The sequence below is a fragment of the Podarcis filfolensis genome, assembly GCF_964270895.1.
Source record: "Podarcis filfolensis genome assembly, chromosome: 5".
Classification (NCBI taxonomy): domain Eukaryota; kingdom Metazoa; phylum Chordata; class Lepidosauria; order Squamata; family Lacertidae; genus Podarcis; species Podarcis filfolensis.
The window spans coordinates 11,580,937-11,594,031 of record NC_139608.1 but is presented as its reverse complement, the minus strand read 5'-3'; the positions used below and the strand labels follow the sequence as shown (position 1 = coordinate 11,594,031).

General features: G+C 46.2%; 1 protein-coding gene across 4 annotated transcripts in view; it reads right to left on the bottom strand.

Moving 5' to 3' along the window:
- The window catches only part of TBL1XR1 (TBL1X/Y related 1), a 176,887-nt gene extending 174,260 nt beyond the window's left edge, over positions 1-2,627 (bottom strand). Inside the window, exon 1 of one of the 4 annotated variants that reach the window (XM_083613366.1) lies at positions 2,019-2,627. The gene's annotated coding sequence lies outside the window, so the exon portion shown is untranslated. The other 3 variants (XM_083613369.1, XM_083613368.1, XM_083613367.1) reach the window with 3 other exon arrangements.
- Between the last annotated feature and the right edge of the window lie 10,468 nt (positions 2,628-13,095).

Sequence of the window (13,095 nt, the reverse complement as noted above, 5' to 3'; positions counted from 1 at the left end):
TCACCAGAAATTATAGAATTTAGAGTTACAGTACCCTCAAATATTCACTGCAACAGACCACAGGTGCAAGGGGGGAAATAATTAAGCCCCCTTTTCTTCCTGCTCCCTCCCCTCCCCCAATATTGCTAGAAAATGAGAATTGTGTGGTGCCTTATATAAATCAGCTATAACTTCCTTTACACAAGCGGGGGTGGAAAAAATTGAGGAAGTAAAAGCACGTGCGAGAGAGTCAGCAAGCCCAGTAGGCAAAACTAAGGGACACCGTGCAAAATAAAAAACTTCTCCACACCAATCTACTGACCAAAACTTCTTTGAGTTTCCTTAAACTTTTATACACGTGTGTGTGTGTGTGTCGCTGGCTTTATTTCTGTATTTTGCCCTAACCCAACCTCCAAAGTCATTTGACAAGCCACGCTGCCCAACGTTTATCTGATACATTCCTCCCCATGGCTGTGGAATAATAATAATAAACATGGATATTTTGTCTTTGCTGACAGAAGGCGAAACCACACCCTGATAATAAGTAGCCTTGGAAACACATCTCTTCCCCCCCCCCCCACGTTTTTTTAAGCTGGGCAAAGGAAAGAAAATAAAAGATGTAAAAGGAGGAGAGAGAAAAACACCAGCTTCACACGCCTTCTTCCAGTTTCCTGAGGCAGCTATTTTGCACGTGGACCTCCAAAAAAACAACTGGTGAAAAATACCGAATGCACAAATCGGGGGGGGGGGCTTTAGACACATTAAAGCAGATGCACCCATGTGCTTTGTCCACCAAATAAAATAAAATACTAATGCAACGGATCTCCCCAGAACTTAAAACCCAGGAAATCTGTCCACAACAACTTTGGAGGAGTTTTTAAAGACACCTCCCCTCCCCCAGTTTCCAAAGCAGGTGAAGCAGAGAAGAGAACCCTCCTTCATCTAATCGCCCCCAATAGGAATAAATGCAAAAAGCAAAAGGCAGAACCTGTTTTGTGTTTTTCATCGCTTGCAAAGCCGCTCCAGAGCAAAGCGCCAGGCAAGGCCCTCTTTTCACACCAGTCCCTTCCCCCGCTTTCAGCCTGGCTTCAGCTACAAGCCCAGCTTCCCTTCCCCCAACCTCTCCTTTTGCAAACAGGCATTTCAGGCGCAAAAAACCTTTCCAAAGAAAACTTTCGCCTCCCTCCCAGACCCGGCCCGCTTTCCAGCAAACCCAAATCCCCACTGACCTTCTTTGCATTTTATTTTAATAATAATAATAAACATAAACCACACTTCCGATCTTTATATTATACAAAAGGCGTGCGTCTTCCTCGAGCAGCAAAAGAAATGCACGGAAATCATCAACTCTTATGCTTTGCAAAGAAAAAAAGAAAAAAAATCGGTCTAAAAATAGGCTATAAAACCAGCTTGCTTCATAATGGCTGCTGGCTTGCATTTATTTGTGTGCAAATCCCTTCCTGGTTCTTTTTTATTTTTATTTTTTTTCCCTTTTCCTGCGCCCCCACCCCCACCCAACCCAACCTTGTGCTTTCAAAACGCGGTGGATCAACACTTTGCGCCCCCAGCCATGGGAGGGGGGGGGAGAGACGCGAGGGGGGAAAGAAATATTTAAAGTTAAAAGACCCAGGCTTCCCAGTGGGGTTGGGGGGGGGGGAGGGAAGCGAGAGGGCCAAGTTGAAAAATGCATGTTACACTCCTGCCCATCCCCCACTCTCCCTCCTCCAACTCTCTACAAACACAGCGCCCTTCCCCCCACCCCACCCCACCCCCAGCCTCTGGTCTCAACACGCCCCCCCTCTTTCAAATCCTTCTCTCCAAGCCCCCCAACCCCACCCGGGCATAATAAGGCTTTTGCATTTACTTTATGCGAGGCTTTGCTTCCACCAACCAACCAACCCCCTCCCTCCCCACGGCGCACCCCCCCCCCAGATATTCTGCTTTTGCAAAGGGTACATTTAAAGCAGCAAAGATTAAAACACACGCGCAAAAAAAAAAACACACACACAACACACACAACAAAACCACTCTCTCCTTACCTTGCAAATTGATGGCTCTCCGTTAAAGCTCGTTCTCACCCCCTCCTTTTGCAATGGAGGCAGAAGAGGGAGAGGAAAAAAAACATAGAGAGAGATGTGGAAATGCAGTTTCCCCCTTGGCTTTTAATACAAATATATATTTAGGTAAGGCATGTAGGAACAAAAAAAAAAAAAAAAAGACGGGTCTGCAGTTGCAGGAGCAGCTCCGGGCGCCCCCCCCCCCCTTCTTCCCCGCCTCCAAAAAAAAAAAGAAAAAAATAGAGACCGCAAAAAGCCACCCAAAAAATGCAATGTGTTCAATTATATCCCGAGCCTCTGTGTATGTGTGTGTGTCTCTGTGTGTGTGTTGGGGGGTGGGGATTTAAGAAAAGGGGGGGTGGTTGTTGGAGGAGGGGGGGTGGAGAGATTACAGATCACAGTCCCAGGGAAGGAGGAGGAAGGAGGAGGTAATAATACTACTAATATTAATAATAAGCAATCTCTCTGTGTGTGTGTGAGTGTGAGTGTGAGTGTGATTTAGATGGAAGAGGAATTGAGGCAGAATGTTAAAGCTGTTACTAAGGGAAGGAGCCAAAACGGTTCAGAGCAGCCAACGGCTCTCAGACACTCAGCACTTGGGGGGGGGGGAGAAAGAGAGAGAAAAAGAGAAATGTGGCCAGCCATACAGAAATGAGCAGGAGAGACACATACGCACAGACACACACATACACAGAGAAGGGGGAAGGGAGCGAGGAGAGGCCTGGCTGTGTTTTCTGTTGCTTTTGCTTCCTGCAAAAAAAAAAAAAAAAAACAACAACACACAAACAAACCCGGGGTTTGCATGCATGCATGCAAAAAAATACAAAGACCAGGAGGAAGCAGAGCAAGAGAGAGTGAAATGGAATTGCATTTTTTTTTCTTTTTTTTGGGGGGGGGGGAAGGTTCCCAGCCCTGTGAAAAGGTGGGGGAGGCGCAAAGATGAGAAATAAAATTCATGAGCCATTGGGGAGGAGAGGGGAAGCACCTGCGAGAGGTGCATGGCAGGGGCCTGGTTTTTTTTTTTGGGGGGGGGGTTCACTGTTTCTGCGAAGTCTGTCAAACGCGATCCTAAAAGGCAGGGGAGGGGGCGGAATAAGCATATATGGAGCCCAGCGGGTTTTTTTGGTGGGGGGTTGGGGAGTGGAGGAGATCCCCTCTGCAAATATGTCACCATCAGAATACTGGAAAAGAAGAGTTTGCAGAGGGGTAGGTTAAATGGGGGTTGCAAAGCGGGGATAAAAGTGTGGGGAGGGGGATTTCCCTCCCGCTTCCAAATGCTCTAGCGCCATCCCCAACGGAGAAGGGAAACCCCTCTAAATGGAAGGAACTATGAAGGGGTTATCTGTCAATTGGAATTAAAACTTACCTAGCCAGATGGGCGGGGTGTAAATAATAATAAAAACGGTTATTATTTTTATACCAGTGTGGGGAAAACAGCCCATTCTGACATGCACTGGTAGAAAAACCAGCATTCTCGAAAACGGAGAAGGCATGGACCAGAATGTGCCAGGATCAAGTCCCAGTTAACTATTGGGAATTCCCAGTGAGTTTTTGGTAGCCAGCATGGTTAGGATGTCGGACTAGCACATGGGTAGGCAAACTAAGGCCCGGGGCCGGATCCGGCCCAATCGCCTTCTAAATCCAGCCTGTGGATGGTCCGGGAATCAGCGTGTTTTTACATGAGTAGAATGTGTCCTTTTACAGTCATACCTCATATTATGTATGCTTCAGGTTGAGCGTTTTCAGGTTGCGTCCCGCTGCGACCTGGAAGTAGGGTTACTTCCGGGTTTCGCCCCTCACGCATGCACAGACACGCAAAATGACGTCGCGCGCATGCGCAGAAGCGGTGAATCGCGACCTGCGCAGATGTGGGTTGCGTTCTTTTCAGGTTGCGAACGGGCCTCCGGAACGGATCCCGTTCGCAACCAGAGGTACCACTGTATTTAAAATGCATCTCAGGGTTATTTGTGGGGCATAGGAATTATTTCATTTCTTTTTTTCAAAATGTAGTCCAGCCCCCCACAAGGTCTGAGGGAAAAAGTTTGCTGACCTTGAAGGGAAAGGTGGGGTAGAAATGCAATAGAAAGATAAAAATCTTGGTGCCTTCGATTTAAATAAGATCAGGAAGAAGGAGATGGGGGGGAACCTTCTCTGATGCTTTGGGGGGGGGGCTCTGCCAGCCAGAGTTGGCAGTACTGATAACAGCAGACATCAAGAAGAGTAAAAACTTTCTTAAGTGCTGGAAGGAAAAGCAAGACTCCAGAAACTTTCCCAAGCTTCAACAGAGGCCTAATTCTGGATCTGAATGTTTGCTTGCGTATGCGGGGAAATATGCAGAAAGAGAAAGGCAGGGTGGGGGTGGGGAGTAAAAACAAAAAAACGTGTCCAGAGGATGAAGCATTGTCTCTAAACCCTCAAGTGAAATATACAAATAATCAAAGCAGGAGCGTTCAGAAAGGGGAGACAGCAGGAGTGAAGGAAACAGCGGGTGGGGGATGGGAACTCCCATTACTGTCAGAGGGAGGAGGAGGGAGAGAGAGGGAACCAGGAAATTGCATTAAGCAGATCAAGTCATTATTTGGTGTTCTGCACATTTGAAATGAAATGTGCAAACCAGCCACAGAGCGTGTAGGAGGGCAAGGAAGGATAAAGAACCACGGAGGGTGGGGGGGAGGGGGGAAGTTCTAACAGGAAAAACACGCCCCATCTGCGAAATGCGGCTTTGAGAAACAAACCAAGGGCAGAGGATTAGGCTGTACAGCTAAATGTGACACAACAGGGAAGGTGGGGCCTCCCTCCTTGCCCACTCCCCACAGGAAACCAAACTGGAGGGGGCACGAAACACAGTTTGGGGAAGAGAGCTTTTTCCGTCGTGTTGCGCACGAGACACTCGGAACACTGTGGACAATATTCGAATACACACATGGACTTAGGGAGCGGCATACCCTCCAGCATTTCTCTGATGAAAATAGGGACGTCCTACGCCATTATTATTCTTATTATTATTATACCCCACTCATCTGACTGGGTTCCTGCAGCCACTCTGCTGGGCAGCTTCCTGCATTTATGAAAATATAATAAAACATTAAACATTTTTTTAAAACTTCCTTATACAGGGCTGTCTTCAGATGTCTTCTAAAGGTTGTATAGTTTTTTAGCTCCTTGGCTCGGGGGTCGCATAACTTTGATGCAAACATCTATACAGTGGTACCTCGGGTTACAGACGCTTCAGGTTACAGACGCTTCAGGTTACAGACTCCGCTAACCCAGAAATATTACCTCGGGTTAAGAACTTTGCTTCAGGATGAGAACAGAAATCACGCGGCGGCGGCAGTGGGAGGCCCCATTAGCTAAAGTGGTGCTTCAGGTTAAGAACAGTTTCAGGTTAAGAATGGACCTCCAGAACGAATTAAGTTCTTAACCCTGAGGTACCACTGTAATGTTCCCTTCTGCAAATGTAGACAGAGAACTAAACATGAGTTCCATCTTCAGCCTGATTAACCCTGAAAGTCAAAGATCTAGAAGCAGGACTCCTGTTGTTGTTTAAACCTAGGACGGTGCCTTACAGCAAGTCAGGCCGCTGGCACGACTAGCTCAGTATTATGTACACCTGCATTCCCCAACGTGGTGCCCTCCAGATGTGTTGGGGTACAGCTCCCACCATCCTACAGACCTACATTGGCTCCCAGTACATTTCCGAGCACAATTCAAAGTGTTGGTGCTGACCTTTAAAGCCCTAAACGGCCTCTTCCCAGTATATCTGAAGGAGCGTCTCCACCCCCATCATTCTGCCCGGATGCTGAGGTCCAGCGCTAAGGGCCTTCTGGCGGTTCCCTCCCTGCGAGAAGCCAAGTTACAGGGAACCAGGCAGAGGGCCTTCTCGGTAGTGGCACCTGCCCTGTGGAACATCCTCCCACCAGATGTCAAAGAGAACAACTACTACCAGATTTTTAGAAGACATCTGAAGGCAGCCCTCTTTAGGGAAACTTTTAATGTTTGATGCATTACTGTATTTCAATATTTTGTTGGAAGCCACCCAGAGTGGCTGGGGAAGCCCAGCCAGATAGGTGGGGTATAAATTGTTGTTGTTGTTGTTGTTGTTGTTGTTGTTGTTGTTGTTGTTGTTGTTGTTGTTGTTATCCCTGCCGGGAGATGCCAGGGACTGAACCCAGGAATGCTCTACACATGGAGCTACAGCCCAGACATTTTGCTCTCCATCCTTTGCACCACTCAGACTGAAGGGGCACAACTCTCACACGTCTTAATCGATACCCCTTGAACCCTGATAAATCTGGGCTGCTTGTGCAAGTGGGTCTGCAGCCCACTCTCTTCTTCCTTCCCCGCCCTGCACTCAGGAGGAGGAGAACAATTATTTACTCTTGAACACTAGGGGCATTGTGTCTTTCAAGCTCAGATGGCAGTTACCCTCAGCTGCTAGGAAAACACAGGTATCTGGTAGGACGACATTTCTTATCTCTAGCTGCTGTTCTGGAATTTGCTGCCTAACCCTGACACACATTTGTAACAATTAAGGGCTTGTAAAGAAGAGCCTTTCTTTCTTTTTCAGGGATTGTTCAAAACCATTTGGCTGTATATGGACATCTTCCCCTGGGGTTTTGCCATGGTTGCAAAAGATTTTTCTGTCTTTATATTACTAGTTTTTCTTTGAAGAGTGTAGGCTTTTCTCCTCCCCTCTCTCTACCCTAGGGATTAGTGTGTTTGTGTGTGCATGTGCTTGTTTAGAAAAGCAAACAAACCTTGCCTCTTCAACAAGTCTGGTCCCCTCTCTACAGGAAGAATTCTCCCCTACAATTAAAGTTGAGCAATCATTTCAAACAAAAAAAAAAATTCCTTCCAGTAGCACCTTAGAGACCAGCTAAGTTTGTTATTGGTATGAGCTTCCGTGTGCATGCACACTTGTTTGTTTGTTTGTTTGTTTGTTTGTTTGTTTGGACTACGGCAGACCAACACAGCTACCTTTCTGTAACTAGAATCATCATTTCGATATTGTTCACACATCTGGGGCAGTGGCGAGGGGCAGGCAGGAACAGAGTTGAGCCCTCTTAAGGTAGGTAAAGGGACCCCTGACCATTAGGTTCAGTCATGGCCGACTCTGGGGTTGCGGTGTTCATCTCGCTTTATTGGCTGAGGGAGCCGGCGTACAGCTTCCGGGTCATGTGGCCAGCATGACTAAGCCGCTTCTGGCAAACCAGAGCAGCACACAGAAATGGTGTTTACCTTCCAGCTGAAGCGGTACCTATTTATCTACTTGCACTTTGACATGCTTTTGAACTGCTAGGTTGGCAGGAGCAGGGACCGAGCAACGGGAGCTCACCCTGTCACAGGGATTCAAACCGCTGACCTTCTGATCGGCAAGCCCTAGGCTCTGTGGTTTAACCCACAGCGCCACCCGCATCCCCTCTTAAGGTAGGGGCCAGTGAATCCATCAACTTTGACTCCATTCAGTTTCTCTCTTTTCCAAACTTCAGTTCAGTTCTCTACTCTTCCACCTCTGCTTGCGTTGAAAAAGAAAAAACAAGTCCTCGTGAAATTTCATCACCATTTTAGTGTGAGTATCTCCCAATACACACAGTTTTGTATTCTGTTTTGCCTGATATGCTGTCCTGGATGGTTGGACACAGAGGAATGGTGGGATGCACCAGCTGGAGAACCCCCAAGCGAAGTAGACTCAGATCCTGGGGGTTGGTGGTGGGACAACTAGGAGGGGTCAGAGGGAGAAGGTGGAGCATACTTGGAGGAGGAGGTTCCAGAAGCTGAAGAGGTAACAGGGTTTAGTGAGCTGGAAGAGACTGTGGCTGAGAGAAGTCCAGAATCAGAAGCTGGAGAGGAGGGGGATCAAGAGGCAGAGATGAGTCAGGCTGGTAAAGAAGCCAGGGTGGTCTCCCCCTCCTGCTGCGACCAGCTGCCCTCCCCCGGTTTCCCAGTACCAGAAGAGGTATGAAGAGGGGGAAACAGAGACAGCCATACCGGCACAATCTCAGATTGCTTGGGAAGGACCCAGGAAAGGAGGAACATCAAAGGAGGACTGTGTTTCAGCTTACATAATGTTTGGGAAATTGCATATATGGTAAGCCCACCTTTAAATGTGGGCTGAATCAAATTTCTGCTCCATCTCTATCTCATGTTTGCTGGCTCTGCCCTGTTCACACATTCAGCCAAAATTCTAAAAGAGACCACACTATACTCACTGTCCGTGGAGTCTGCCCACACAACTGCAGACCCTGTCACAATGACACCAGCAGCAGCAGAGCTACTCTATCTTTATTTTTATGTATTTATTTATTTATACCCCGCTTTCTTCCCTGACGTGACTCAAGCAGATTGCAGATAAAAACAATAATTGCTTAAAACATAGGGAAGGCAGCGGAGGCAAGATTTGTGTCTTTAATGCTACGCTTCCAGCTTGGAACCTCTGCATCTCATTGCTTCCTGTTCCAAGTGACTGGTTCTTCTCACAGTGTTTTCGTTTTTTAGTGTGAAATAGAATTCTCTGGCAATAAGAAAGAATGAAAATTAGGAGAGAGGAATCATTTGAGCCCTGCTGTCCTCCAGGAGCAGGAAATGCATAATTACAGGACAATTATGGAGCAATTCATTACACATGCAAGTGAGAGCCAGTGTGGTGTAGTGGTTAAGAGCGGTAGTCTCGTAATCTGGGGAACCGGGTTCGCGTCTCCGCTCCTCCACCTGCAGCTGCTGGGTGACCTTGGGCCAGTCACACTTCTTTGAAGTCTCTCAGCCCCACTCACCTCACAGAGTGTTTGTTGTGGGGGAGGAAGGGAAAGGAGAATGTTAGCCGCTTTGAGACTCCTTAAAGGGAGTGAAAGGCGGGATATCAAATCCAAACATGCAAAACAGGGAGCAGTTGGAGACAGAGGGACCAAACTTCCAAGCAAAGTGGAGGATGGATGCTCAGTAAACAGGTCATCTGCTGCCCTGAGGTTCATGATGGAAGAAAAGCATGATATAAGTAAAGCATGCAATTGTGGGAGTCTTAATTTATTTTGCTGCGTCAGATGAACATGGTGCAGCCATCCTTGTCCAATCTGACCTTCATGAAACTATTTCCAACTGGATGGCCCTGACCAATTACTCATGTGTCCCGATTTACCATTAGCCTGATGCTTGGTATTTTGGATAAATGGGGCTCTGTTCTCAAGTTGTCTTCCAATCAGGTCTGACAATATGCTTGGAACCAGCTTGCAATGTAAACTTTTCCGATGACAAGCCTGCTCATGTGAGCAGTGCGATGTAAGAGATGCAAGCTCACATGGGACTGCAGCTCCTCTTCCATTAAAGGAGAAATCACAAGATCACTCGTGATGGAACCCCAGAACCATTTACCGGGGTTGTTGAGGATTCAGCTTTTACCGTGGGTTTGTGGGTCTCAAATCACGCTTGGAACAATTCCACGAAGCTTGATAATGCAAAATTCTGTGACCCGAATCCTCTTCAAAGAGTGGTACGCTGAACGCAGAATAGGTGTGCCACAATCTTAAAAGAAGCTGAACACAGTCTCAAGACCTATTCAACCTGAACAACTCCAGCTAAGGAATGAACTTGTGATATTATTATAATATTGAAATGTGATGTAGGGTAGAGGTTGCCATCTGCAACCAAAGCCACACCCCTAGCCACAGGACCACACTGCCTCTCCACAAATTCAGATTTTAAAAATAAATAAATAAAAAGGAATGCCAAGGCAATATGTAAGTCATTGGTAAGACGAAGAGCATCTATTGCTGCTTATCCAGTAATTCAAGACTGAGAAGAAAATGTCTTGAAAGTCTTGTTGCAATTAGGCAGCCAGTTTACATGACAGATAATATCACTGGCAGGTTTCACTCATTTAAAGGGCTGCTGGAATATCTTTCTCTGCATCTCTCACTCTGCCTCTGTGCAAATGTGCCTCATGTTTACGCCCAACCCTTCAAAAACAACAACCGGGAGACGTTCTCACTCTCCCTAGAAGGTGCAGATGCGTCTGTGTATACCAAGAAAGAGAGTGTGTGTGTGCCGACATATTGTGCTGTGTGTGTCTATATAAGGTAAAGGTAAAGGGACCCCCGACCATTAGGTCCAGTCATGACCGACTCTGAGGTTGCGGCGCTCATCTTGCTTTATTGGCCGAGGGAGCCGGCGTACAGCTTCCAGGTCATGTGGCCAGCATGACTAAGCCGCTTCTGGCGAACCAGAGCAGCGCACGGAAACACCGTTTACCTTCCCACCACAGCGGTACCTATTTATCTACTTGCACTTCGATGTGCTTTCAAACTGCTAGGTTGGCAAGAGCAGGGACCAAGCAACGGGAGCTCACCCCGTCACGGGGATTCTTACTGCCGACCTTCTGATCGGCAAGTCCTAGGCTCTGTGATTTAACCCACAGCACCACCCGTGTCCCAACATCCCTAGATAGGGGTAAATACCGTACTTTTCTGTGTATAAGACTAGGGTTTTGTTTTTTACTAAAAAATGATGTTAAAAAGGGGGGTAGCTTTATACACAAGTGCAATCTCTCCCCATTTTCTTAATTTTGAGTCCCCCAAAATAGGGGGCGTCTTATACACGGGGGCATGTTATACACGGAAAAATATGGTAATTATGCAATGAAAGTGGTGTCTCTGAATCATTGGCACATCCCAGATAAATCAGTAGAAGCAGAAGGAAATGCTTCTTAGAGATCTGAAAAGTGCAACACTGGCAACAGGAGGAGAACCCGACAAACGTCACGAGCACAACTATACCTGTTTATGCTCAGTAGTTTTGTGTGGAAGTTTGGTTATAAAATTTGGTTGTCCCATATTATCACCCAACACCTCCATTTTCTTTACTGGGTGCTGTTTATATACATTGGGTGTGGTAGGACGTACATAACTTTGGTAACTATCTGGTTTAAACCTAATTGAAAGTGAAATATACTCGGAGTCGAGAGTGGATTTCATGCTCTTTATTCAGCTCATAGTGGTGAGGAGGAATGAAAGTTGCCCCAGAATGTCTGTTTTATATACATTATTTACACAATGGGCTGCACGTGATTGGCTAATTCCAGGATTCTCCTGTAGGCCAATCAGGTTGTGGATTCACTTCTACCTGGAGCTGGATTGGGTGGCTCCTGTGGACCAATCAGACTGCTGCATTCTGGATCCTGTTGTTCTAGGACCAATCAGACTGCTGCATTTGGGATCCTATTCAACTCAGTACATAACAGGAAGAGTGGCCAATGGCCAATGTATTTTAACATTTGAGGAGATGGCAGAGGTCACGAGGGGGACAAGACCACAGAGGTTTTCATATTTCCAGGCAAGAGGGGCAGTATTGTAGTAAATGCCCAGGTCATGTCATCAATTAAGTTCCACGTTGAGTGTGGCAGGAGATAAATAAATTTCACAACAATGTGGTTCAGACACAACTGAAAATTTAGTGAATGGCCATGCAGTTGTTTCTATTGATGGGTTAGCTTAAGGATTTAATTATTGATACTGACTTGGAAATGGTTGCTAACCTTCCTACAACCCTCTGAGCAATTTGGAAAAGTCTTCTTTTGTCAATTTGCAAATGGATCTCAAAAATCTGGAATATAACTATTATTGAAGCTAACCTGCTATAAAACATTTGTGTAATGAGCAACAGAGGAAGAGATCTATTGAAAGATCTATTAGTTGTGATTTTCTGGGAAATATTCAACCTTATACCTCCTTTGCTCTTTCTTAATGTATAGTTTCTCTTTTTCCCCTTGCTCTTAGTGTATATATTTGTATCCTGGTTTTTAAAAATCAAACATAAAACATTTAAAAGGTGTGAAGGAATTAATAATGAAATTTATTTATTTTTAAGACCTATCTGCCAAGTTTTCTCATGGATACTCAAAGCAGCAAGCAAACTATGAGCAGAACAATACAAAAACAGGCAAATTCCCCAATTAAACACACCATCAAAATATTAACATAAAGCTAAAAGCAAATTTAACAATTCCAAACAACCTTCAGAATGAAGCTGGGGAACAAATTAATTAGTCCACTGAATTCCTCTTTAAATGAATGGAGTCGTTAATAATGAAAGCAAATGAAATCACAATAAGACTCTTTCGCACCAAGAGGAGCTGGTTAAAAAAAGAAGCTGGCAGCCCAGCCCTTTGAAGAGCGAAGATGGTATGATACAGTAAGCTAGCAGTGAAATAAACCGCCCCCCTCCTGACTTCCAGATAACACCTGTCTGTTTGGGGAGTCCTGCAAGGCTTAACAAAGATCCATTTATCCAACTTGCACCTGACCTTTCAGACGTCATGAAAAATTGTCGCTCCTCTCCATCATTCACATCAGAAAGACATGGGCAGTGCTTTGTTTTTGCACACAAAAATGGTGCTGGTGCCCTGGGCAGTTGCCCTGGGCACAAAATTTATTCAGGGTCAGGAAAAACAATTACATTAAAAAAAATTCTAGCTTTACTAAGGAGGCACCAGGGCTCCAGGAACCTGTCAGAGCCTCGTGCCTCCTTCTCCAAACCTGGGAGTGTTTGGTTAGCTTAGGCGCGATGCACTGATGGAGTGTGAGATCCCTTCTGCCTCCTTCCCCCGCAAAGACAGGTGACTGGGACCGGCCGCCGAGACCACATAACACCGGTCCTGAAAGAACTACATTGACTCCCAGTACGTTTCCAAGCACAATTCAAAGTGTTGGTGCTGACCTTTAAAGCCCCAAACGGCCACGGCCCGGTATACCTGAAGGAGCATCTCCACCCCCATCGTTCAGCCCTGAGATACTGAGGTCCAGTGCCAAGGGCCTTCTAGTCCATAGCTGTCAACATTTCCCTTTTTTAAAGGGAAATTCCCTTATTCTGAATAGGATTCCTCGCAAGAAAAGGGAAAAGTTGACAGCTATGTTCTAGTGGTTCCCTCACTGCGAGAAGTGAGGTTACAGGGAACCAGGCAGAAGGCCTTTTCAGTGATGGCGCCTGCCCTATGGAACGCCCTCCCATCAGATGTCAAGGAAATAAACAACTACCTGACTTTTAGAAGACATCCGAAGGCAACTCAGTTTAG